Source organism: Ambystoma mexicanum, chromosome 9 (genome assembly GCF_040938575.1).
Source record: "Ambystoma mexicanum isolate Mex_15411 chromosome 9, UKY_AmexF1_1, whole genome shotgun sequence".
Classification (NCBI taxonomy): Eukaryota; Metazoa; Chordata; class Amphibia; order Caudata; family Ambystomatidae; genus Ambystoma; species Ambystoma mexicanum.
Window position 1 is genome coordinate 841,020,254 of NC_090931.1, and position 26,263 is coordinate 841,046,516.

Below are 26,263 nucleotides of genomic sequence, written 5' to 3' on the forward strand. Positions count from 1 at the left end.
CTAAAGCCTCGCTGAAATCGTTTGTGGAAAGTACCCTTCTACCACTCCTGGGTAAACCTGCACTTTCACTGCATTTTGCAATTGAGCGCGCTCACAGATCCCTAGCACTTAAACCTAAGCCTGGAGCACCCCTGCAGCCGATCATCGCCCATATCTTCAACGACCGAGACCGCAATGCCATTCTTCAAACAGCCCAGGATCAAGGGGACCTCCTGTTGGGATCCAGCAGGGTGCACATCTACCCTGATTTCTCAGTGACCGCGCAACAGGAGTGAAAGACATTCCTGCCGGTAAATAAAAGTTTGCGCGACAGTAGACCGAAGAGCGCCATGCTATATCCCGCCAAGTTACGCATAGAGTGGAACAGCAAAATATGTTCACTCTACCCGGTGAAGCCAGGACATTTCTAGATGAGAACTTGCAGACGGCATGAGCGCTTGGATTGGGGACTTGCTGAGAATTTCTGTCTTGAGTGATTGCTCTCATCATCCCTCTCATCTACCTAGTTGTACCCACTTGGCACTGTGATGCTGGAAATGCATTGGAGGGACAGGGCCTCCATTTCCTTGTCTCCGTCCTATATTGCTTTATCATGTATGTTCCGTCTTGTTTTCCGCGCAGGAGTTCATGTGGGACTCCTGGCAATGCAGCTCTTCCTCTTTTTGGTTTGGTGAACAGACCCTCGGGATACCCTCATGGCACCCATGGGTGGGAGTAAGACCCTGTACTCCTAGTGTATGTTTTTGGGCACCTGTGTGTGGAGCACAGAGAAGGGTATGGGCTGGTGGCAGCTCTGTGCTGAATTTGACAGGTGCCCTGGGCGTCCTCCATTTTGGGTTACCCAGGCCCTGTCATTGGAATCAGTGGATTCCTGATGGATACAAGATGGCCCCCGTGGCCTCTTGCTTTCCATTGCCTGTTACCTTGTTTCCCGAAGTCCCGGGAAGCCCTGGCTCTGTCCCTTCCCCCTGACTGGCTGTTGGGTGGAAGTTCCATACATGATGTTTTGGGGAAGTCCAGGCCAGACTGGCTGGAGCCTTCCCAATGACTGTATGTTGTGGGTACGCCCGTGTGGTGGGACCTGGGTGAATGGAGTGTGAGGAATACGCATTCCGTGTTATGGGTATCTAGTATCTGAGTGCTGAATGGCAAAGTGCTTGTCCGAATCCACATTCTGTGTTGTGAGTGTCTGGATGGAGAACAATGGCCTGAATGCACTGGGTGCATGACTGGATGCCTGACTGCCTGAATGCCCATCTGGGCGATTGGTTACTTGAATGTGACCCAGCAGAGTGAATTAGAGATCAACCATATATCTGGGGGCATCGCACTGCTAGAATTCGTTCAGAAGCTGAAGTTGAAACTGAGGCTTAACTTTGAAGCCCATGGAAGAAGAACTGCTGCTGCTGTGCTTTGCTAATCTGATAGCTGCTGTGCCTTCAATGAACTGATCTAAGAGAGGACCTGGCTAGGAGACCTCTCCCCAAGCTACGAGGCACCATCGTGCACCAGCTGATCTTTGCCAAAGCTCCCTGCACGTCAGACCCTCGAAAGGCTGCCGACCGGAGACGGGGACCGCCATGGAATCACGAAGAGAAGCGCCCAGACATTGAAGTCCATCACTGTCACCGACCGCCGTCGCTGACCGGAGCCGCAGTGCTCCTTTGCCTAAGAACATTCAAACAAGGACTCACTTGCTCATCCTCGTCGACCGCTTTCGTCCTGCCGGAGAAAGTCAAGGCCGCTGACGACTGAGGAGAATCCACCTGTTTCCCACCACCCGAAGACCTCTGACGACTCGACGCCCTTGCTTGGCCAAAGTTCTTCATTGACTCCTTGCGGCAACGGACACTCGTCGTCGAGGTGCACCGCACGCCTCAGCTTGCAGGACGTTTTTGACCGATCGTCAACGAGCACCGTAAGAACCGAAGATGCTGCTGCAACGACAGTGTTCACCATTTTTCCTTGTGGGATCTCGACGATCCGTGGCTCCTGCATTAAAGGGAGCCGGTCAAGAAGGATGTCGAAGACAAGATGTCGAAACCTACTTTTCCAGGTACATTCAGGTTTTAGAACTATTTAGAAGGAAATAAGACTCTTGTGAACAATATCTGGACTGGGCTTGTATGATATATCTTTATATACAGGTTGCCCAGGTTTAGGGATCCTCATACAGAACTGTGCCTGGTGGTAGGGGCTCAGTATTCTGCCAATTGTTCTAACCAACTGCTTTACTCCTATGTCTATTGTTCGTTCCCTTTATGAATTGATTTGTGTGACATTTGGCCACAGTACAGTTGATGCACTTTAATGAAATCTGATAGTAATTGTGGTACCACGTAGAACTGTGTATATATTTGCCATTGTAGATTAACTGAGCACAAAGTGAGTTATTGTGATTGTGTATATTACCTTGAACCTTAATTATATAAAGACTGTGTTTTCACTAATACAGTGTGTAGACATTCCTTTGTGGGTGCTTGGTGGCTACACTGTACTTAAGAACCAGCCTGCATCACCTCCTGAGAGCTAGGCCTTGATTGCTTGCCCACGTTTTACCAAATAGAGAATCTTGGCTGGGGTCCTCTGTGTCTCTGCTCTGCCATATAGAGAACAGGAGTACAGACACCCCCCTCCAGTCTTTACTCTGGTGGCAGAAGTGGAATGCTTATGGTTTTAAGAATCAGTGTGTAACCTTGCCACTTTTAAAATATCCACACTTTGTTAAAAGAGGTTTATTTGTGTACTAGATAACGCTGCTTACCTCAAGGAACTCTTACTGTGATTTTGAAAGCTGCAAACTTTCACCCGGCATTGCAAGCTACTCTTAGGCTCTTGCCGGCATCACTGCTGTACCTCGCTTCCTGGAGGAGGCGGGGCCACGTCCGACACGGGCCTGATCACGTGATCCTGGGCTCATTGAAAAGACACAGGCTGCCGCCCTCCTTGTGCGCTGCTTACCTGAAGGAACTCTTACTGTGATTTTGAAAGCTGCAAACTTTCACCCGGCATTGCGAGCTACTCCTAGGCTCTTGCTGGAATCACTGCTGCACCTCGCTTACTGGAGGAGGCGGGGCCACGTCCGACACGTGTCCTGATCACGTGATCCTGGGCTCATTGAAAGGACACAGGCTGCCACCCTTGCAGCGTCAAGCCCGACAGGGGTAAAGGCCTGGAGGCTGTTGAGCGGCTGTCTGGCGCTGACGGCGCACTATTGGACGGGAGACTGCGGAGGTGTTCCCTCTTTGATCCTGGCCTTGAGACAACGGTAAGTCCCGCCTTGCTGCCGCACAGCGAAGAGCTAGAACGGAAATAAACCATAACGCTCTTCAAAATCAGTATAGTGGTAGATTGACACTTTGCCTTAGAGGACTGCGTGCCATATTTAACCCCACTTTGACAGAAAGTCCTGCATCTACACCTTAATCAGCCCGGCCCCGGGTGAAAAGTGCGCCCTGGGATAATCGTTTCTCACGAAAAAGAACTTGATCTACCATTGGAACTGGTGATTTGCGGAACTTTGGGTTTGCCGCCTTGACTTCCCTTGCTCTAAGGAAACGTATAATAGAACCAATAAATCTGAGTGTCTCGATTGTGGAGGCACAACCAATCCTAAATGATCAAGAAGGTGCTATAGCTCAGCAACCGCTAATGAGTTCTCCAACTAATGTGGAGGGGAACGATGGTACTAAGGATGGTAAACACTTGTGCAACATTTCCTTATCTGATACTATGATTTTGCAGAATACCCGCTCTGGAACTGTTGCACCCATGTTGAATAGGTCTGATGCAGATGGGGTGGCAGATGCTGCAGTTATAGAATTAGAATCCTCGGATTCTTGTTTCTCAGCCAATGAAGATGAATCCGATCTATCAAAATCTCCGGCAATCTTTGAGGAGAGGAGTGTGTAAAGACTGGTAGGGGGTGGTCTGTACTTCTGCTCTCTATATGGTAGAGGGGAGGCACAGAGGACCCCAGCCTAGATTCTCTATTCGGTAGCTATGGTCGAGCAATCAAGGCCGAGCTTCTCAGGAGGTTATGCAGGTTGGTTCTTAAGTACAGTGTAGTCCCCAAGCCCCCACAAAGGAATGTCCACACACTGTATTGGTTAGAACACAGTCTTTATATAATCAATATTCAAGGTTATGTACACTTATCATAATAACTCACTTTGTACTTAGGAAAATCAACAATGGCAAATATATACAATTCTACAGTGGTACCACCCTTTGTATTAGATCTCATTAAAGTGCATCAACAATACTGTAACAATGTCACACAGATCAATAGAGTGAAACCAGCAATAGAGAGGAGAGAAAATAAGATGGTTGAGCAATAGGCAGAATACTGGCCCCTACCACTAGACACAGTTCTGTGTGGAGATCCCCCCACCTGGGCAACCTGTAAAATAAAGATATAGCACAAGCCCAGTCCATATATTGTTCTGCAAGTCTTATTCCCTCCTATAATGTTTTTACCCCCCCCAATGTACCTGGTGGAGTCGAGTTCTTCGAAGCGGCGTCGACGGATCCTTCTTGAGCGACCCCCTTTCAAGCGGGAGTCACGGATCGTCGAGAGGCGTCGAGAAGCGTCGAGGAACTTGGCGTTCGGCGGCGGGGAATCGACGGCCCTTCTTGAATGCCTTCCCTTTCAAGCGAGAGACACGGGGCGTTGAACGTCCGTCGAGGAACTCGGCGTTCGGCGTCGGGGAATCGACGGCCCTTCTTGAATGCCTTCCCTTTCAAGCGGGAGACACGGGGCGTCGAACGTCCGACAACAAACAGGGTAGAACAGCGTTGATGAGGCGGCAGCTTCGATCCAAGCGGTGCTCGACGACGGAGCGTTGGCGTCCTGCAAGGCAGAGGCGTGCGGGGCACCTCGATGACAATTGTTCTGGACTGCAAAGATTGTGAAGACGGGGGCCCAGCAAGGGCGTTGAGTCGTTCGAGTCTTTGTGGTCTTCGGGTGGCGGGAAACCCATCGGCAGGTTTCTCGTTGGCGCGTTGGTCGTCCTCGACTTTCTCCGGCAGGATAAAGCGGTCGACGGTGCGGACGAGGGAGTCCTACGATTCAAATATTCTTAGGCAAGGAGCGGACGGCTCCGGTCGTCGGCGGCACGGCGTCAAGTGGTTCCCACGGCTGGGCAACACAACTTCGACGGGCCTCCAGCGGTTACACAGACCTGCGGACCCTGGTCGACGGCAATGGACTTCGACGGCGGCGATGTCCGGGTGCTTCACTTCGATCTCCTCGGCGGTCCCGTCTCGGGTCGGCAGCCTTTCGAGGGTCTGACTTCCAGGGCGCTTCGGCGAAGATGTAGCGGTGCTCGATGATCCCACGGAGCACGGGAAGAGGGCGCCTTACCAGGTCCTCTCTCGGGTCAGTCCTCGACGAATTCGGCAACTTTCAGATCGGTCGAAGCAAGTGCAACAGCAAGTCTTCTTCTTCCAGCTGGGCGTCGAGGATCAGCAGTTCCAGTTACTCTTAGAGTGGAGACTCAGCTTCTGAACGCTTCTGAACAATTACCAGTGGTGAGAGGTCCCCAGATATACTATTCTGTCTCTCATCCACACTGCTGGCACACACTCAGCAGCCAATCATACAGAAGGGCATTCATGCAGTCAGTCAGCCAATCAGGCACACAGTGCATTCAGGCCACACTCCTCCCTTTCAGACATTCACAACAAGGAATGTGGATTGGGACAAGTAACCCAGCCATTCAACACTACACACTGCATTCAGGCCAGTTTCGGGCAGGGCTGTCTCAGTCTTTGTCTCTCATGCCAGAAACCAGACAACCACAACAAGGAGTGTATATTGGTCACACACTCCATTCACCCAGGTCCCACCCACAGGAGGCACCCACAACATACAGTCACTGGGAAGGCTCCAGCCAGTCTAGCTGGGCCTTCACAACAACACCATATATGGAACTTCCACCCAACAGCCAGTCAGGGGAAGGGACAGAGTCAGGGCTTCCCAGGACTTTGGGAAAACAAGGTAACAGGCAATAGAAAGCAAGAGGCCACAGGGGCCATCTTGTTTCCTATCAGGAATCAACTGATCCCAATGGCAGGGCCTGGGTATCCCAAAATGGAGGACACCCAGAGCACCTGACAAATTCAGCATGGAGCTGCCACCAGCCCATACCCTGCTCCGTGGGCCACCCACAGGTGCCCAAAAACATACACTAGGGGCACAGGGTTGTACCCCTACCCATGGGTGCCATAAGGGTATCCCATGGGTCTGTTCACCAAACCAAAAGAGAGAGCTGCACTGCCAGGAGTCCCACATGGACTCCTGGGCAGAAAACACGACAGAACACACGATAAAAAGCAGTAAAGGACAAGGATTCAGAGGCCCTGTCCCTCTGATGCATTTCCAGCATCACAGAGTGTCTCAGAATCCTCCATTTCATACATCCCTCCAACCCCTAGGAGACAGATTAGGAACGAGTCGGTTACAAGTATGGACTCAGAATTTAAAGTACCTCCCGTGATGACTGTTGAAAATATGAATAGAGCACTAATGTCTCGTGCCAGATTGTTTGAAGCTCTAAACTAGAAGGTAGACCTTATTCATATTAATTTTGAAAATATAGCTACATGCCAAAAACATTGCGGTGATTATTTGGCTCAGAAACAAGTGACGGATGAGAAAGAAACAGAATTACTGTCGAAACATTTTGAAGACATTGCATCATTGTATAAAAAACTAATGGGCCAAATTAATTTGCGACCAGAAACTCAATCAATAGAGGGTAAACTAAAATGTTCAAAGACTGCAGCTCCTCCTTGTGCAGAGGAACTACAAATTGGAGATGCAAAGTTACAATGTGTGGAGACGGTGGTTCTGTGTGTGGAAGGTATTATATGTGAAATACCTCTGGATGCTGCAACAAATGTACAAGGGGTCTTACATTCAACTGGTGTTAGCGAAACCTGTAAGCCACCAGAGGTGGTCGTGCTCAAGAACAAAACTACCAAACCTAGTAAAGAGGCATATACAATATTTGCAAAAAATCCTGTTATCCAGAAATCGGAACTTAGAACCAATTTGAAGAAAACAAAAAATCAAAAAAACAAGGGTGTGAATGGGAGTGGACAAACAAGGCCGTTTTTTAAGTCTCTTTCGAAGCCAGTGAATTGCTCCACATTAGTGGCAAATGCGATCACCAAAAAATATCTGAATCAAACCTTGGAAAGAGATAAGAATATAAAGAATGGTAAAAATGTCCCTCAAGTTGATTTATCGCACTCCCCCTTGGATAAGTTGGTACATGTTGCAGAGGAGATGAACAACAGCCAGGTGAGTTTGGATGTAGAGTCTACAGACAGGTTGCCTATAAATAACATAATGAGCAAGGTCGTGACGCACGATTCAATACTAAATAGACAAGAGCTCAGAAAAGCTGTGGACGAATATATGAGCAAAGTCCACTTAGTGTCAAATGTGAGCCATCCTCTAGCTAAACAAACTACCTCATCCAATTCGAAGCTAGGTTCACAGAAAGAAACGAAAACAAATCTAATGAGCTCCTCCGTAAGGAGCCAAGACAAAACTGAAGAGAGGAAAATGAGTGAAAATTCTGCTCTTCCGAATATGCAGGATGATCTGCAAAATAATATTCTAAACACAATCAAAGATTGCTTAGTAGCTTTGACTGTTGAACAGAAGACACTAAAATCTTCTATGAAATCGATGTTAGATAACAAACTCGAAGCAGCAAATAGGTGCGAGGAAAAAGTGGTTCTGAAGAACGTCTCATTTAAATTACCTTCTGAAAAAGAGAACTGTGGTTTGCACCAAGAGAGTAAATTAAAAATGAAGGAGGGGAACTCTAAGGGAACAGCGAGGAATACAAAAACATCTCCAATGTACTCGGTGTTCATCAGCTGTCGGGGAGGCTCCTTTCCTTTATATACTTTAAATAGAATGAGCATTCTACAATTATTATCTGACTTAGATAGTTTGGAGGACATAGCCTCAGGAGATATCCAGCAGGTTGAATTTCCAGATGACAATGACCCAACTGTATCCTGTTTGTGGATGAAGTCCCGCATCATTTATAATATGATATGGTCTGCAAGATCTGCTTTACATGACCTTGGATTCATGTTAATCGCTACTACAAAAGAGAACTTATGTGATGAGGCGCTGCAACAGCCTCGAATGCAAGAGGACAAAAGTGAGGGTTTGGCAAAAATGACCTGTAATTGTAATACAACCTAACTAGAATTTAATGATGTATGTCATGCAACTCATAATATAACTATTGTGAGTTGGAACACGAGAGAGCACAAGCACTTACTTAATAATGATAATCGCCATCTTAAGAAATATGATGTAGCGTTATTGCAGGAAACTTGGCTAAGTGTACCTCTGTCATGGGATAACCATTTTGTCTATTTACTGCCAGCAATAAAAGGTCAAAAAGGCAGGCCGATGTCTGGCTTGGTTACCAGCTCAAATAATCTAGCTGAGTGGCCCTCTCCGAATTCCTTTGTGCAATGTTCCATAATAGAAATACAGAACTCAAAATTTGCAATAATTAACATATATTGGAATCCAATTGCAATTGTAGCTGATAAATTCTTCAAAGATATGAACTTATTGATGGAACAAATCATGATTACTCAAAACATTGACCATGTGATTCTAGCCGGGGATTTGAATATTCATTTGGTGGCAGTAGGGAAAAAAAGGAATTCGGAACGGGCCACACAGTGGCTCGACTTTGTCAAGGCTTGGGACTTAATCATGTTGAATGGAGCACTTGAGTCTGACTCCCCTCCTTCTCATAATTGATCTAGCGGAGGACAAAAGGCAACTATTGATTATATGTTTGTGGATAGAGGTTTGTTTGCTAAAACTGTCAAATTCTCTGTTGTGCAAACGTCAGCGAGTGATCATTTGATGGTGGAAGCTGAATTTGCAATACATCAGCCTCAAAAAGTTCAATTACAACAAAAAATATTGGAGAATCTAGTCACAAATCCACAACGAAATAGACTGCATTGGACTGCTCCAGTGCTGATAGAATTCGCGGGTAGCTTAAGAGAAGATCGACATCGTGCAGGGAGAGGATGCCTCCTGAGTAAACTGATAAAATACACTTGTTTGCACTTGTCTCTGATAATAACAAGCACAACATTCTACGAACTCATATATTCGATCAATCTGTAAGAACTAGAAAAATGGTTTTCCGGAAAGAAAAGAGACAGATTCTCTTGCTGCCAGTGCAGAAGCGCAAACTTGCTCTTCGCAGAATAAAAACAAAGTATAAAAACTGTATGCGTATGCATAAGGCTACCATGAACCAAAATGATGGTGAACACTGGCTGAAAGTATTTAAGAACAAACGCTTGTCACAAATTTGGAAGCTGCTAAATATGAGTACAACACGCCCGCAGATGCAATCGCAACTAAATGGGGTTTCTGAAAGGGATTGGGTGAGCTATTTCACCAATATGTATGCGCTCCCTCAAACAAGTATTGCGCAAGTAATCCACGATTGGAAAAAAACTACTTTTGCAATCCAATTTGACCTTAAGGATGTGCTATTCTATATTAAAAAGGCTAGCTCCTCGAGAGCTCCTGGGCAGGATGGCATATCAAACTTTGTCATGAAACAGAACCCTATAATATGGGCATCCATTATATGCAGTTTTTCAGACATTATTAATAAAACGAAGTGTGCCAGCGTCGTGGTGCAAAGCGATTACTGTGCCAATATATAAAAAAGGAGATTGCACAAACCCGGCCAATTATCGGCCAATTTCTCTCCTGGATGCGCCAGGGAAGATCTTCAGTAGCATCGTACTAAGAGATCTTAATGCCTGGACGATTAAGGAGAAATGCCGCGATCCATTCCAAACTGGATTCGTTGCAGGCCTTGGCACAGCGATTAATATTACAACTCTAAATGCTATCAAGGAGCTCTATGCGTCGAAAAAACAACCGCTTTATCTGGCGTACGTAGACTTCCGAGTTGCCTTTGACTCTGTAGATCGCCATTTGCTAATTCAAAAACTAGTGAGATTTGGGTGTCCTGCAGCATTAGTTTCTATAATACATTTATTGCATTCAAACACCTCAATGCAAGTGAAACTGAATCTGGATGGGTTACTGTCTGAGGTGATTCATACTGAGCGAGGTCTAAAACAAGGATGCATACTAGCGTCTACTCTATTTAATCTATTAATTTTTGATCTAGGATTAGATATTATGGAAGTAACGCATGATGCACCTAAACTCGGAGGGCAGTCCATCGCCTGGCTTTTGTATGCAGACGACCTTGTACTTATCTCACAGACGCCTAGTGGTCTGCAAAACATGCTACATAAACTAGAGTTGTACGTTGACAAAAACAACTTAACATTAAATCTAGAAAAAACTCAAATTATGATTCTAGGCAAAAACAAAAATAGACAAAAAAAATTGCTTGTATTGGGTCCTGAAAAATCAAAAGCTTACCATAGTTGATGAATATAGATACCTTGGAGTACTATTTAGCAACTCCATTATGAATAAACCTCAGCTAAACAGTATAAATAATAAACTAAAAGCGCTCACCTCACAAGCAAGGATTCTTCAATATAAGTTTGGGAAATTCTCTTGTGCACATATTCTTGTATTCTTCCAACAAAAAGTGGTACCTATCATTACCTATGGAGCCGAGACATGGCTGCCACAAAACATAAATTACTGGAATAAACTAGAAGCACAGTTCTGGAAAAGAGTATTGAATCTCCCTAATTCAACTCCTACTGCTCTCCTCCGTTTTGAGCTGGGTAACTTATCTATACACGTACAAGTAGCCTGGAAAAGATGTTGCCTGTTCCGAAAATGTGTACTAGGTTTAGCTGAAAAAAATGTGCTCACAGTGTTGGCAAATTACTTATTAAGATCAGAACATGCTTTCCCGTTGAAATGGAGAGCTGCTGTAATAGCAGATATGAGTAATGCTAACATCTCACTCAATACTCTATTAAACAACCCTAACGAAGCAAAACTGAAATTGCAGCAGTCTGATTGGAATAACACCCAACAAAAATGTCTGCAATTGAAAGACTTTGATAGAGCGCTATTCGGTCACAAAAAATTTCGACAGGCGGCTGATTACTTACTAAAATGTCCATCGTTCAATTTAAGAAATCAAATACTACGGCTTCGTTTGAACCTATGGCCAACCAATCAGATATTAGTAAGAAGAGGTCTAATACAAGTCGAAAATGTAACGTGTCGATTCTGCAAAGTATCAAATACCAAAGAAACATTAAGGCATTTACTAATTGATTGTGATGAATTGAGAATGCAGAGAGAAGTGATTATCAAGAAATTAACACAACATCACCACATTAAGCGGTCAAATGATGAATTGTGGCATGAGCTATTTGCCACTCCAGAAATTGCTATAAGAATAGTGACAATGAGATTTTTAAATACAGCATTGTATACCACGTGCTTTGAGAAATAAATTATGGATTATTAGTGGTAAACTATAAATTAGTGTAGCTAAGATATGACAAGATATGCAGAAAAAATTGTTTTTTCAGGTATGCTTTTAGAAATCTGTGGCTTTATCTCCCCTTATATGTTCTTTTTACTTATTATTGCTCCTAATGTTTCTCTTAAGTATATATTGCAAAGTCGTTAACAGATAGTTGTATTCTATCTGTAACTTTTAATGTCTTATGCATTTTAGAGAAAACATTTTATATGATTATTTTCCTTTTCTATGACATGTTTGTTTTGAAAGGTTAATTAGCCAACCAAAATAAAAATAAATAAATAAACTACATTACAAGCAATGAAATCTATTGCAAATGGTAAATTGACTAGGATGAGCGCAGAGGCTCTTCAGAGTGCTTGTGAAGCCAGGGATTTAGGCTTTGTAGATAAGTCTAGGGCTGAGCTGATAGCTGCCCTGGTGGACCACCAGACTGATTGTGAAGCTTTTGAAGGAGGGAATGCAACCAATGAGGACTCTGCCCCTGGGGTTGTTGTTGAATCTGATTCTGGGAATTCCACCATTCCTGCTGCCTCTGTTCCGAACCGCAGCACTGCTCTTCAGGGGGAAGCCCAGAAGATTGAACTTTTAAAATTGGAGCTACAACGGGAACAGTTAGCCTTTCAATACAAAAAGTTGGAAACAGAAGCTGAGTTAAAGAAAGAGGAGCTGGCACAACAGGTGATACTCAAAGACATGGACACGGAACACCAGAAAATTCAGCTGGAGAAAGCGAGAATGGAGACTTCAGCAAAACCAGTTGAGAGTGTCAGGTCCCAAGCTAACAAGTTTATGAAAGATTTGGTTGGTATGTATACAGAGGGTTCTGATATTCTCCAATGGATTGAAGAGTTTGAGATGGCTTGTGCAATTCATGATGTTGATAAAAGAGATTGGGCTAAGTATTTATTAAGCAGAGTGCCTCAGACTAGATATGACTGTATTCTGAAACTGAGTGTGGAAGAAAGGGGTCAGTATGAGTGCATGAAGTCTGTTTTGATTGCCAAGTTTGGCAAGACACCTACCCAATACCTTAAAAGGTTCAGGGATTTTAAGAAAAGAGAGAATGTGTCTTGGATTGACTGGGTGAGTGCTGCGCATATGAACATGATTGGGCGGATTGGTGGTTACAAAGTGAAAATGTTTGTTGAATTGTCCCACCTTTTGTTTTTTGAGCATTTTTCTGAAGCATGTTCACCAGAGCTGCGTCAGTATGTTGCTGACCAGAACATTTTAGATCCCTTTAAGCTGGCCAGGCTGGCTGACAAGTGGGTCTCCCACCGGGTGTCCCTTAAGTACTCCAGTGGGAAGGACAAGTACAAAGAAAAGGGTATCTCTCAGAAGGCTGAGGAGTCCCAGAAGCAATCACAGTTGAATAAACCAAAACCTTCCTCTCCTAAGACACACAAATCTAGTGGGGGCAAGTCCTATGTGGGTGGGAGTAAAAGTAGTGGTCCACCTGCTGCAAAGCAGGCTCCCAGTAGCTCCAGTGCCGTGCCCCGCATTCCTGGCACTTGTTGGGATTGTGGGGCTCTGGAACACAAAAAGGGTGACCCCAAGTGTAAAGATAAGGCACTTGGAGTCCAGGCTGTCAGCCTGACCTACCCTTACCCCAAGTCTGAGGTGGAGGCCACTGTCCTCCCCTCCTCTACAGGAATCACATTCGGTGCTCCTGTAGAGTTTTGCCTAGTGTCCCTTGGGGCCTGGGACCAGTACGCGGAAGTACAGGTGACAATCCCACAGAACACCCGTAGGTTTTTGAGAAGTGTCCTATTGAATGGCCAGCCTTCTACTGGCTTGAGAGACACTGGGGCGAACATGACAGTGGTGGACAGGACCCTGCTCAAGCCAGAGGACTATGTAAGTGCTCCTCTGAGAACTACCAGGTTAGCTGGTGGGCCTCCCAAATTATCGCCTGCTAGGCAGAATCCTGTGCAGTGCCCTTAGGGACCACTACACACAATTAAGACTACAGGTGGCAATACAAGTTTTACCTTTGGTACAAGCCTGTACCGCTATGTCAGAGTGGTAGCAGTGGCGGAGCAGCCAGGCGTATCCCAAGCGTATATGAGCAGTAGCAGAGATTACACAAAGGGACCACAATTACTGTGACTCAAGCAAACAATGACTCAAGGTTTCAGGTAGAAAAATATAAGTACATTTATTTTTAAACCATTCGTTATAAACACAACACTTCTATTAAACTTAAATAAAAACCACACGTTAAATACACTACAACTAACCAATTCACTTTGTACAGTAAGTCTCAAGGTAAGTACCCTGTGTTTGAATGAATCGGTGTTACAAACAAAACATGTTACCGCGAATACGATTGCGATCACTTTTTGACAGTTCGGTCTACTAAATAAACGTGTATCCATGACATGAAGGGCTACCGGGGCAAAAAAACACTTAGCACCTGAGATACCCAGAGGGAGCTGGAGGCAAAAATCACAGGCAATATTTCGGTTAGGCGGGCAGAATCAAGAAACACTCAGAGACAGGAGTTCAAAAGTCAAAGGGCCGGAGCCAGGGTCGAAAGACACCGGGGCCTGTTGCCGAAGATTACACAGTCAGACAGTTCCCGATTCAACGTAGCCAAAAAGTACTTCGATATTGTCAATGTTCGGAAGCAAAAGTTATAAGAAGCAGGGAAGACAAGGGCAAGCCTTGGAAATGAAGAAAAGGGGTTCGCCCGGTTTCCTCAAGTAGAACACAGTACCTTGTTCCTGTTGGTTTCCCGCAGACCCACGATTCCTGGAGCTTCGTTGTGAAGGAGGACGTCTGAAGGGGGTCTGCACCACACAGGGATGAAGCCGGCAGCAGCGACGAAGAATAAAAGGTGTGCTCCTTAAAAACAGGAGAGGCTCTTCAGATGGCTATCCGGACTACTAAAGCAGCGTGCAGCGATTTCGACCAAGGAAGAGGTTCCTCTGGCTGTAGAAGATGAGCTGGTTGTTCCCACCAGGCTCAAGGGAAGAAGACTCCGGACTGGATCTTCTCTAAGTCATTGAAGGTAAGATAGCTCAGGACTGCAGCAGGGCTTCACCAGGACGAGGTAGTTGCAGCACCCGTCGTTCTCTCCGCTTCTCTTCGGTTCCTTGTACTTCCAGTGGCGACTCTCTGACTTCTAGCCCAAGAGACCTGCCTTTTATGCGAAAAACCACCATTCACACAGCCTGGCTGTCAATCACCCAGCAGGGGGGTTGTCCAGCCTGGACAACTACCCTGGCCAATCATGACAAAGTGTGACTTGGGTTTCCTAGATACTCTGTGCAGGGGGTGACTACACCCCTCCCTCACATTCAGCCCACATAGACACCCAGGTGCCATGAGGAGGGCTTCTGAGCAGAAGCCCGCCAAAAAACAGTGAACAATGAAGGCGAACCTAGTGTGTCGCGCAAAGTAAAACACAAGAAGGACTTTAACAAAAAGAAATGTTGTATAAACCCAACCGGAGCCAAAAGAAAGACGATTTGGTCAAGCGGGTTTATGTTCGAGGCTAATATAATAGCCAAGAACAGTACCACGTTTATCTAATATAATCGAGTTAGAAAAGTTAGGGTAGATACCACTGCCAGCAGCCTAGTGTAAATGTTAAAAGAGCGAAACAATGCTCTAGGAGGTACAGATACAAAGGGATACAAATTAATCCTTTCCAGTACTCCAGGGAAGATGGGGTGTACTGGATCTGTGGTAGATTTACCAAGTAAAGTTACCTTTTCTGGGGGACGGTTGTCGCCTCAGAAATGGAGTCGAGGGAAGTTTCAGAGACAACCCTGTGCCACGGCACTGAAGGTGCTGTGTGTGACACAAAAAGAAGGGGGCTACTGAAGTGGTGTACTTCAGAGTCCACAATCACAAAAACAGGTAGAAACACATAGCAAAACACAGGTAAGAGTGCGGGGAAAAAGCTCTCACTCTTACCAAGTGGAAAACAATAAACTCCAGAAGTCCAGCAAAGCTGCTGGGGGACTCACTAGGTGAGGGAAATTAGCCATAAATGAGAATTCTCCCTAACACCTGTAGCCTTAGTCAATACTACGATTGGAGACAAGACAGCAAAGCTTCCTGTACTGGTTCAGGACAACGTGCCTGCTAATATTTTGTTAGGAAATTATTTGGTAGAAATGGGGATGATCACGGATGGTCTACCCATGTCTGCTGCGGCGGTCACCCGATCACAGTTCCCACCGGGTACGACTGAGTCTGGTACCCTCGCTGACAGGGAAACCCAAGGCACGAAGAAGGAAGAGCAAGAAGGCCGCATCTGTGAAAGGGACCCCTTCTCTTCCTGCTGCATCAGCAACACCCATTGGGGTTCATTCTCCAGACGGGCTGGGTCCAGTAGTAAACCCAAACTCAACTCCTGAGGGAGACGAGGGAGAAGACTCTGCTGCAGGAGAGGTGCTCAACCCGGAGGACCACCCGACCTTCAATGCCTGTTGGCTGAAGGGGGACCCTCCTGAGTGGACTTCTGTAAGGGTCAGAGAGAGTGCCACTCTCTCGAGGGTCTGAGGAAACGGGCCCTGTCCCAGGCACAGGGAGAAGTGCCTAGGACATTCCAGATTTATTGGGAGGGCGAGCTCCTTGTTAGTGAGCCCACTAAACCTGAACCTGGTGCCCTCAAGAGGTCGGTGGTACCCCAGGTTTACAGGCCCTTCCTGCTGCAGTTGGCGCATGAGGTACCCCTGTCTGGTCATCTTGGGATCAAGAAGATGAAGCAAAGGCTCTCTGCCCATTTCTACTGGCCCCGGATGGGAGTAGAAGTGGAACCCCACTGCAGGAGCTGCCCAACTTGTCAGTTTTCTGGCAAGACTGGAGGCAGTGTCATTGACCCCCTACAGCCGTTGCCAGTGGTTGGCACACCATTTGAGAGGGTGGGCATCGACATTGTCTGTCCCCTTGCCCTCCCACTTCAGGTGGACATCGGTTCATCCTGGTCTTGGTTGATCATGCCACCAGGTATCCTGAAGCTATACCCCTTCAGACTATTACTGTCAAGGTGGTTGCAAGGGCTCTCCTAGGCATTTCTACTCGTGTTAGATTCCCTAATCCAACTTCATGTTGAGTTACATGAAAACAATGTGGAAAGAGTGCGGGGTAACAAGTTCTCCACGTCTTACCATCCCCAGACCAATGGTCTGGTTGAGAGATTTAACAAAACTCTCAAGGGCATGCTAGGTGCTTTGGAAGAACCCCTAAGGAGGAACTGGGATCTCCTCCTGCCATGCCTGCTGTTCGCTTACAGAGAGGTACCTCAAGAGGGTGTTGGTTTCAGCCCCTTTGAGTTACTCTTTGGCCATCCAGTGAGGGGGCCCCTTGCCTTGATCAGAGAAGGTTTGCAAGCCACCCCTCCAGGTCCTGCCAAGCAAGTGGGGGACTATGTGTTAGGCCTCAGACGGAGGATGACACAGATGATCGGTCAGGCGACAGCGAATCTCAAGGCCAGCCAGGAATTGAACAAATACTGGCATGACCTTAAAGCCTTGCAAGTGGATTGGACTGCAGGACAGGAGATCCTTGTGAAGGAGCCTACCAATCCTCGAGCTTTGGCAGACAAGTGGAAAGGTCCCTTCAGGATCATCTCCAACTATCTGGTTGATATGGGAGTTCCTGGGGTAGCCCCTCAGGTATTCCATGTTAAAAGGCTCAAGCCTTTCTATAGGCGAGCCCAAGTCTCATGTCTCTTGCTGGCTTCAGAGCAAGAAGAGGATGAGAGTGAGCCCCTTCCCAATTTGCTGCATAGCAACCCTCAGGATGGCTCAGTGGAGGGAGTGCATCTCTCTCCAGATCTGACGACAGAGCAGCAGAGGACCTGCAGCGTTTTGCTGCGGCAGTATGCCTCTCTGTTTTCACTGATGCCAGGCCTTACACAGTGGTGTAGGCACGAAATTGACACTGGTCACAGTGTGCCTGTCAAAAGCAGGTCCTACCGTATGTCAGATACAGTTAAGAACCACATCCAGGCTGAGGTCGCCAATATGTTGGATCTGGGTGTTATTGAACCCTCAACCAGTCCCTGGTCCAGTCCAGTGGTCCTTGTCCCCAAGGCACGTTCCCAGGCAGGTACCAAGGATTGGAGGTTCTGTGTGGACTACAGAGGAATGACGCACACCCATTGCCCAGGACTGATGAACTCGTGGACACCATAGGTGCTGCCATATCTGTGAGCACCTTTGACCTTCCCTCAGGCTATTGGCAAATAGATCTGACGGACCATGCCAAGGAAAAGACTGCATTCTCAACACCTGAGGGGCTCTACCAGTTTAGAGTCATGCCTTTTGGGTTGAAAAATGCACCTGCCACTTTCTAATGTTTAGTCAATCATGCACTCAGTGGGCTGGAGGCCTTTTGTATGGCCTACTTAGACAACATCGGCCATCTGCATTTCCACTTGGGAGGAGCATTTGACTCACTTGAATAAAGTGTTGCAGGCCTTGGAAAGGGCTAACCTTACTATCAAGGCCACAAAGTGCCAGATAGCTCAGGGGAAAGTCATATATTTTGGTCATGAGGTAGGAGGAGGGGTCAAATCCAACTTCTCCCCAGTAAGGTACAGGATGTACATGACTGGGGGACTCCCACTACTCAAACCCAGGTGAGAGCCTTTTTGGGCCTCACTGTGTATTATCGCAACTTCATGGTGGACTATGGAACCATAGCTGCCCCTCTAACAGCTCTGACTTCGCCCAAACAACCAAGGAAGATTAATTGGACAGAAGACTGTCAGAGGGCCTTTGTTGGCTTGAAAGAAAGTCTGTGTAGGGCACCTGTGTTGTGTGCACCTGACTACAGCAAACCCTTTATCGTCCAGACAGATGCCTGCGACACCAGAATTGGAGCGGTCTTGTCCCAGTTAGATGACAAAGGGAGGGAACATCAGATCATATTCATCAGTAGACAACTCAAGGGTAGAGAACTTAGGTGGGATACTATTGAAAGAAATGCTTCAGTATAGTTTGGAGCCTTAAGCGTTTTAGGCCCTACCTTACAGGGTCTACCTTCAAGGTCCAAACAGACCATAAGACCCTGAAGTGCCTTATGCAGATGAAGGGTGAAAACCCAAAACTGCTCAGGTGGTCCATTAGCCTGCAAGGGCTAGACTTCACCATAGAGCACAGACCAGGGAAGAGGCATGATAATGCAGATGGCCTTTCCAGAAGGTATGTTGACCGTCTGGATGAGTGTGTCAATCTCGTGGGAGATTAGACGCCCTAACCCCAGTCTGGGGTCGGGGGGAGACTGTGATGCTGGAAATGCATTGGAGGGACAGGTCCTCAATATCCTTGTCCTTTATTGCTTTATCATGTATGTTCTGTCTTGTTTTTCACGCAGGAGTTCATGTGGTACTCCTCATGGTGTGGCTCTTCCTCTTTTTGGTTTGTTGAACAGACCCTTGGGATACCCTTATGGCACCCATGGGTGGGAGTACGACCCAGTACTCCTAGTGTATCTTTTTGGGCACCTGTGTGTGGCACACAGAGCAGGGTATGGGCTTTTGGCAGCTCCATGCTGAATTTGATAGGTGCCCTGAGCGTCCTCCATTTTGGGATGCCCAGGCCCTGTCATTGGAACCGGTGGATTCCTGATGGAGACAAGATGGCCCCCGTGGCCTCTTGCTTTCCATCGTCTGTTACCTTGTTTCCCGAAGTCCCGGGAAGCCCTGGCTCTGTCCCTTCCCCCTGACTGGCTGTTGGGTGGAAGTTCCATATATAGTGTTGTGGGGAAGTCCAAGCCAGACTGGCTGGAGCCTTCGCAATGACTGTATGTTTTGGGTACGGCCGTGGTGTGGGACCTGGGTGAATGGAGTGTGTGACAAATATGCATTCCGTGTTTTGGGTGTCTAGTATCTGAGTGCTGAATGTCAGAGTGCTTGTCTGAATCCACATTCTGTGTTGTTAGTGCCTGGTTGGAGAAGAATGGCCTGAATGCGCCGTGCGCCTGATTGGCTGCCTGAATGCCCTTCTGGATGATTGGTTGCCTGAGTGTGACCCAGCAGAGTGAATGGGAGATCAACAGTATATCTGGGGGCCTCTCACTGCTAGAAATCGTTCACAAGCTGAAGTTGAAACTGAGGCTTAACTTTGAAGCCCACAGGAAGAAGAAGAACTGCTGCTGCTGTCCTTCGCTAATCTGAAAGCTGCTGTGCCTTCAAGGAACTGATCCAAGAGAGAACCTGGCTAGGAGACCTCTCCCCGATCTGCAAGGGACCATCGTGCACCAGCTGATCTTTTCCAAAGCTCCCTGCACATCAGACCCTCGAAAGGCTGCCGACCGGAGACGGGGACCGCCGCAGAATCACGAAGAGAAGTGCCTGGACATTGAAGTCCATCACCGTCGCCGACCACAGTCGGCGACCGGAGCCGCAGTGCTCCTTTGCCTAAGAACATTGAAACAAGGACTCCCTTGCTCATCTTCGTCGGCCGCTTTCGTCCTGCCGGAGAAAGTCAAGGCCACCGACGACCGAGGAGAATCCACTGGTGGGTTTCCTGCCACCCGAAGACCGCAGAGACGCTGACGACTGGACGCCCTTGCTGGGCCAAAGCTCTTCATTGACTCCTTGCGGCAACAGACACTCGTCGTCGAGGTGCACCGCACGCCTCAGCTTGCAGGATGTTTTCGACTGATCATCAACAAGCACCGCAAGAACCGAAGCTGCTGCCGCAACAACAGTGTTCACCCTTTTTCCTCGTGGGATCTCAATGATCCATGGCTCCTGCCTTAAAGGGAGCCGCTCAAGAAGGATCCGTCGACGACCCAACGTTGAAACCTACTATTCCAGGTACTTTGGGTTTGCAGAACTATTTAGAAGGAAATAAGACTATTGTGAACAATATATGGACTGGGCTTGTACGATATTTTAAAAACATTTTTTTTATTGTATTTGGTTTACAACAAACCTTTACAAAATCGTAGAAGTTACAACCGACATAATTTGATTTTTTTAAAACATTCACCAAATGATAAGATCCAATTTATCTTTAAAACCATAGCTGAGTTTCAAAATACATACATAATCGAACACACTCATCCTCACATCCTAAAAGCAAGATTCCCTTAATACATTACCAACATAACATTACAATTCATACAGCTCCTAAAACATCCCTGTTTCCTTTAAAAAGGACATAAAACATTCCAAATAGTATATTGCAAATCATGAAAATCGTAGATCATCTCTCATATATAAGCATTTAGGTCTGTAAAAGGTTTCAATTTCAAATCAAATCACAGTTTGAATACCAGTCAATCCATAAAGAGAGTTAAGTTTCCTTTTGCTTGGAGTTTTTTTTGTGTTGGCCGCACCTGCCATTATCTATTGTAACATACCAACGCATTACGCTTTTCTAATCATTTTTCATCGATGTAACACAGCACTCTTGTCAGTTTGAGGACATGATTTAGGCTATTCCCCCACATGCATCTACTCCACAATGATTCCCTAGAGAGCTCAGACTTAGGATACTAACATTTGAAAACGACCTTCTTTCTGGCATTTTCAAATGGTCACAATAAATCACCAGATGTTTAAATGTTTCCAACTCCTTAGAGTTATTGCAGAATCGACATTTCCCAGTTTCAGCATTAACAGCCTTATTATCCCAATATTGAACTCTTTCGTTGGTAGGCAGTGGATTAATTTACAACGCATGTACATTTTCCCTGCTCTGTCACACAGGAATTTCAAAGTATACATTGCTTTTTCTCCCCATTTCCTCCTATATTTTGGCATATTCGTAAATAGACTTATAACTACCAAGTCAGTAAACACCATTGTATAATTGAAATGTACGTTTGCAAATGGGAAGTATGGCACCCAGACCCTCCTTAGTTACCATAATTGCTTTGAAGATTGAGTTCATTTTATTCCTGAACTTTAAGATAGAAGGGGGTCGTCCCACCATAACCATTTGGTGTAACTCTTCATACATCAATTGCCTAGGCAGAACCAACATTTTAGCATAGATATTTAACATATGCCAATGTCATTTTGCAGAAAGGGGTAGCAGTCCCAGTTCGTGACATATCATTTGGGATCGAAAACGCCAATACTGTCTTCCACAACTTACCCTGCAAGAAAACCAGAAATAAATCCATCTCCATTGTGCTTATGTCAAAGACGTAAAGGACAATAGGTTCCACCTTCAAGAGGTAAAATTGGATGATGGGGAGTAAGGAGAACGTACAATACTTATGAAGAACAATCTTCATTTGTGATGTCAATGGTTTAATTTTGTTGATCAATGTCTCCTTCCACATGATTACTGAATACCTGTCAGAAGGGGTATAACCCGGATAACGTAAGGATGAGGTGTAGTCAATAGTTGATTCACCTAGAGACCAAGTAAATCTGGAAGTTCCCCTTTTTCCGTCGGCAAAAGTTATGGTAAATGATTTTGTGGGATTTGCTTGGAGATTATGGCTACAGGCAAAGCAAGCAAAGAGATTGGGTCCTATCGAAAAATAGCAGGTCATCAGCGAAACCAATCCAATTTAATACCAATTTACCTAATTTCACCGGGTAGATAATAGCTTGGTTCCAGGATAAATCCAGATCTGATAAATACAAATTAAAAAGCACTGCGGCCGGGTTACATCCCTGTTTGAGTCCAATCATCGTAGGAACTGGGTCGGTGAGGGCCCCTTCTTCATTAAGCCTAACTCTGTAATTTGTATTTGTGTGCAGAAGAGCAATGATAGCAACCAAATGTATTCGGAAACCGAGCGTAATCATTTTTTCCCACAGTAAGTCCCTCATTACTGTATCAAACACAGCGGTCAAAACCAGAACCGCCATATACTGGCCCTGTTTTTAAATGCTTTGTCTGATCTTGCTGGTGAGCCATGATGGTTGCGTTCAGGGGACACCCAATAGCTTTTCGAAACCTGGTACGAGACAAAATATAATTGCGAGCAATATAGCTCTGCAGCTCCTCCAATATCAATAAGGAGAACATTTTGGAGGATGCATCCATCAATGCTATGGGTCTAAAATTTACCTGGTCGTTAGCCATGCCCTTTTTGTATATTGGGATTATATTTGCTGAACACCATTTCAGGGGAATCAGTCCTGATTGATAGATATTGTCAAATTTGATATTCAGGATATTTGCTCACAATTCCGGCTCCGATTCTAAAACACATGGCGGAATCCCATCAGGCCCTGCGGCCCTAGAACCTTTGATCTTATTGATCGCATGTATTATGTTTTTGAATGACCAGGGGGACTCTTTCAGTAACAGTTTGTTAAAATTCCGGCTAGTTTTGCATGCAAATTTGGAAGGCAATCGATATTTTCCAATTACATATGCTGCCCACACCAAAGCTGATATTCAGGGTTCTTTATAGAACTCTGGCTCACATGCTATGGTTCTAAGCATAGCCCATACCTGTCTGGTATCATTTTTCAATGAGCTGTGAATCATACGTTGGTTGTCTACCATAAGTAGGTCCCTTTTTTAGAGTTTTAATTCTATTTTTATAGACTTGCTTAATAAGCCGTTTTTCATCTAAATAGGTTGTAAGCGCATAATTGTGTCTACAGAGCTGACGTATGTGTTTATTCTTTTCTTTCTTTAATTTGTCAATTATCAAATTAAAAGAATGATGATGCAAGATGTGAGGCGGACTGCGTCTTTTTTTCGTTAGCAATACAGTTAACATGGAATTGAATTTGCCTAGCATTCCCCTGCTCCACTATGGCTCTTGGATGGTGATCGAGACTATCCCTAGTTACTATGCATGGGTCAGACCTAATTCTTCTAAATAGCTTATGACAAGTTTCTGGGTACCATCTAACTGAAATCTGGTGTCTATCAGCTTCGATTAGGGTGAAATTAAGCACAGTTTAATAACGCCAATTTGGAAGTTTCAGAGTCAAGTGGATAGCCAAAAGGTCCCCATAGCCTAGGTCGCAAATACAGACTGGCTCCACTGCTCTATAAACTGCAGTGGACACAAAGAAATAATCAATAAGTGATCTGAGGTTTCCACGTGCCCATTTATTGCTGTTTACGCTTACATCCGGAAGCACCATTTGGATGTCCCAGGTCATAAAATAGTCAACCCATTTCTGCCCATTTCGCTTAGTGGTAGACACATGATTCCCCTGATTTATTCCATTATTTGCAGTTAAACAATAACACGTGGAATTGAAGTCACCTACTACAACAATTTTAATCTGTGGATTGCGGACCATTGCTCCTTCGAAAATCATGTCCACTTGATCACTCACAACACCAAACAGTACTGATGTTCTGTTCCAATATATAAATATAACTAAGACACAAACCGTGGGCGCACCATGGATTATGAGCTCAACCGCTAGGATGAAATCATCCTTGTGGATCAGGCTTGAGGATAGTTCGCATGAGTTATATATCAAAACCGCAAGACCTCCAGTTGGTCTCCCCATGATCCCACTCCTAGCGTCATGAGTGTATGATTCATAACCTTGAACATCAAAATGGGTCATGTGCATTGTTTTGTAGCATGGTAACCTCTAGTCTCACCTGTTGGTCTATCTCTTTAAACCAGGAGTAAATATTTCTTAACCCACAAGGATTCCAGGACGCAGAGGTAAAAATATTCTCATTATGCTACAGGCTTCATTTTTGCCTTCACTGGCGGATTGCCCATGAGCGGCTGGGACCCAGTAAACTCATTAATTTCTGCTGCAAAGGCCATCAATTGTCTTACCATGTCCTCATTTATCTGTGAGGGCAGACCATTCGGAAGCAGACCAGGGGCAAGCTCGGCATTTTGCAAAGGTGTTTCCAAAAATATAGTTGCTTAGTTTTCCGTGTTGAAGATTAATGGAGTCAGGCCAATATGAACAAAATCATCTCTTTGATCCCATATTAATTTCATGATTATATGGGAATGATAGGAACAGATCATGCGATTGTTGTGGTCAGAGGCTAGTCTTATCCAGTCAATATCTTCCGATCTTAAAGTTCTTAACGACGTTATAGCCTGGAAGGCTCTATTTAGACTAGCCTTCCCATTTATTGTAATATCACTTTCCCATCCCATTATAGATGGCATTTCATGGGTCAATACCTGATTAGGTGGGGGTAGCTCTACTTCAATCTCGCGCCTGTCCTTTTCCTCCCAAGGAGTGAGGGCAGCTTGGGAGGGTAGGTCCTTACTCTCTCTATCCTTGGAAGTTATAACCACCACTGGTAGACCGCCACAGTTATCCCTAATACCCCCCGTCGTTGCAATTTCAGGAGATTTCTCCATAGGATTGGTGCCTTGGCCTTTTTGGATGAATGAGTCCTTATTCTCCTTATACAAGGACTTTGGGGCCATTATAGGCATACCAGAACTAGGCTCCCGGGCGCCCCCAGTACTTCCCCTTTTGCTTTGGATTCCTCATCAAGTTGTTGGAGGTCAATGATGGCATCATTATTAGAAATATTACATAATTCTTCCATATAAGAGCCATGATTGTCAAATTTTTTTTCATGTTTTATTTTTGGATTTTTTTACATTAGCAATCATGGCTTTATTTTAATGGGCCCTTCGTTTTTGTGCTCTAAGGGCCAATCTTTTCTCCCTACGTGTAAGAACAACAATAGGAAGTTCAACAACATCAAGGTTCTGCTGGACAATAACAATTTGGTTCTGCGACACCTGACCCTCCTCTGTTAGATCAATCAGATCTGTCAGCGCCGAAGGACTATCCAAACCTTCTCTAGCATTTTGGGGGGAATAAGTGTTCAACTGACCCTCAACATGAGGATTGTGCAGTTCCTGTGACTGGGCCTCTTTCATCTACATTATATCATTCATATTTTTTTGTATAGTCTGAGAGTTAGTAGCACCTGCCTGGGCTAATGCCAGATCCACCTTCTGCACCATATTCTCACTCTTATGGACCTTGGAGGCTGCTACCTCAGCAAAAGACTTAATTTCGTTGCCTACCATCCTTGGGATTTTTTACCACCAAGAGCAAGGGCAGAGACAGCATCACATGTGAATAGGAGGCCCTCAATTATATTCATTTCACACAGAATCTCTGTCAATGATGCCTTCATGACACCGATTTCCCAGTGAGTCTGCTCATGACCCTTGTCTAGCAAGTTCAATATGTGTGACATCACTGGGAAATCAGCATCCGCAGAGGCAGCATCCAGCGGAGGGGGTTCTACAGGAGATCCCAATTCAGGCTCACACAACCCACACTTATGCATTGGTGGCCCTGACTCATGATCCAACAGCCTCATTTGCTCGTATGGTTTCATGTTCAGTCTCTGTAGTTGGTGAGCTAGACTTCTGTATATAAGCACCCCCTATAACTTTTTGATTGTGCAAAAAAGAAGGTATCAGTTAACGGCACTGTGGGTGATGTGCACAAGCCCCAGCACGCACAAGCACAAGTCCCAGCGCGTGAGCACAAGTTCCAATAATTACTTGTTTGATGACGTGGCGTGCTTCAAAGTGTTTCCACTGTCGGAGAACTTCCTCTTGCCGACTCAACGTGGAATGCTTCAATAGCCAGAAGTGCATAGCAAAGGCGATCCCAGCTCAACAGCCTTACACTTCTGGAACACTTCCAGATGCGCGCGCGAGATGCGCGTGCACCGGATACTTTATGAATAGTCTGCTAGGGCGTGGGCGGATCAGGGGGAGAGATTGTTTGATGACGCGGCGTGCTTCAAAGTGTTTCCACTGTCGGCGAACTTCCTCTTGCCAACTCAACGTGGAATGCTTCAATAGCCAGAAGCGCGTCACACAAGCGG